The sequence below is a fragment of the Anneissia japonica genome, unplaced genomic scaffold (genome assembly GCF_011630105.1).
Source record: "Anneissia japonica isolate Jap-2015-1 unplaced genomic scaffold, ASM1163010v1 scaffold493_len2256704_cov171, whole genome shotgun sequence".
NCBI classification, from domain to species: Eukaryota; Metazoa; Echinodermata; class Crinoidea; order Comatulida; family Comatulidae; genus Anneissia; species Anneissia japonica.
In genome coordinates this window covers 979,134-981,295 of record NW_022727062.1, presented here as the reverse complement: position 1 = coordinate 981,295, position 2,162 = coordinate 979,134, and the positions used below count along the sequence as shown (strand labels likewise).

General features: G+C 37.3%; 1 protein-coding gene across 2 annotated transcripts in view; it reads right to left on the bottom strand.

The window, feature by feature from the left end:
• LOC117113504 (neuronal acetylcholine receptor subunit alpha-7-like) overlaps positions 1-310 on the bottom strand; it is a 12,425-nt gene extending 12,115 nt beyond the window's left edge. Inside the window, exon 1 of one of the 2 annotated variants that reach the window (XM_033256857.1) lies at positions 219-310. The gene's annotated coding sequence lies outside the window, so the exon portion shown is untranslated. Of the gene's footprint in view, positions 1-29; positions 103-218 lie in introns of those variants that run through there. The other variant, XM_033256858.1, reaches the window with a different exon arrangement.
• Positions 311-2,162: the final 1,852 nt, after the last annotated feature.

The following is a 2,162-nucleotide window of genomic DNA, read 5'->3' as shown; positions in this document are numbered from 1 at the left end:
ACATTAGGGAGTACGACTCAATCACTTACCAAACAGGGGATAGTGCTGAAAGGCATATTACCCGTATCAAACAGGCAGCACACAGAATAGGATACGCAGATCCACAGATAAAAAATAAATTTATTGCAGCATTACCACCTAAATGTAGAGCAGCGGTTGCTATGTCAATACCGGCTGATGCCACACTTGATATTCTAGTAACTAGTGCTCAAAATTACCTTGATCTGTCCGTAGAGGATAAGCAACGAGAAATCAGTTTCAATATTCAAGAAACATCTGAAATTGCAACACTTAAACACGAACTGAATGCATTAAAAATTGACCTTGCAACTGCTAAAAATAACTTTAATAGGCCCGCTGACAGCACAAGGCGTTTACGTTCAGTCGAACGACACCGTGCACCAAGAACTAATAATTCCCGTCGAAGCCCAAGCCCATATCGCCAAACTAGGCCTCGATTTAAAAACAGAACGAGGTATATGTTTGTCATTATTGTATGAATGTAGACAACGTGCCACTGAATTAAACCAACGTCCACCTCAACAAAATTTTCAGTCAGTGTATACCAACAGACGACAGAATTCACATTTTCACTAAGGGGATTAGACAATTGCGCAAATTGTTCGAGTCCCCATACAATACTTAGTGCAAACTAACAGGAACCAGCATTACATTCACACAAGGCGCAATATCTCGAAAATTCAGATAAGGTTGATTTACAATTAAATGCTAAAAATTATGTTAAAGGTAATTTACCTGATGGCAAACATGTTTTGACTTTATTTGATAGCGGTGCTACAAAGACAATTATATCTCAATCCTATGTCCAATCTTCAAAGTATTTGTCACAGCTTACGCCTACACTCGTACAACCGACTAAATTTCGTTTAGGGAACGGTGAATACTTATATGCCAAGTACATGTTAAAATTTAATTTATTAATACAAAGGTCACCGACAAACGAAATAATATTTAACATGGTGGAAGACCTTAATCATTGATTTCACGGTACCTCCTCTCCAAAGCTGAGCACATATAGCCAAACAATTGAAGACGCACTAAACGATACCCGAATTGCGGTTAGCAGATTGTTTGCCCTTTCTGAATGACATGACTCTTGGAACTGAATTAAAATTTTTCTCAAATACCGCAACTAACTAACAAGAATTGAAAACCATGAGAAGTAAAACAAAACAACAGGCATCCACATTACAGGAAGAGAATTGAAACGAAAAAAAATAATCGGATTTGTGACACGCTGACAAACGAACACCTTGTTCGGATTCGAGACAAATTGGCAGGTGACAAAGATTTTAGGATTCGAGACAAGCCGACATTAATTGGACTTCCCTCCCTGATGACGGACATGAAAACGCTCAAAAATATTTTTGAACATTAGACCAACTTTACTTTTAACATTATATTTTTGTTTTGATTACATTTTTATTTTTGAATGAACTTGCATGAATGTTGTGAAGATTACATACATATAATTGGGTAAGTTGAATACATTGTTGCATTCCATCATTGTGAGAAAGAGTTTATATTTTTATCCCTCTTTTTTTTATCTCCCTCCCTATTTTTTAAATTTATATTGATTTTATTACATCAACCACATTTTTTTTGTAGTGCGCATTTTTTTTTCAAACAAGTTAAGGTCAAAATAGCAAAATGTTGAATATTAAAACAAGCACATTTTAATCGATACCTGATTGATTTAGATATCAAAACACAAGTATAAACATCAATAATATAGCAATTATTCAGCACAGATTAGGTTAACGGACTGTTGATTTTGCAGAAGCACACATGGGTGACTAGTCATTGGTCCGAAGGTCCATTTGTCCGACGGTCCATTAGTCCGAAGGTCCATTAGTCCGAAGAGCCATTGGTCCGAAGGTCCATTGGTCCGAAGGTCCGAAAGTCATCTAGAAGTTCTATATTTTAAAATTTCCTACCCCAACCGTGGTGGGTCTGAGGTAAAATTGGACTGGTTAAGCCCTCCTCCTCCCAATTTTAGGGGAAAAATGTGGACGCTCTTGTTTTCATTGTGATAAGGTCCAAAATTTTATGATCACGACCCCCGCCCCCTCCACAAAAAAAATCCCCCCACCCCACAAAAAAAAATCCTGGATACACCCCTGTAGGCGCTATATTTGTGA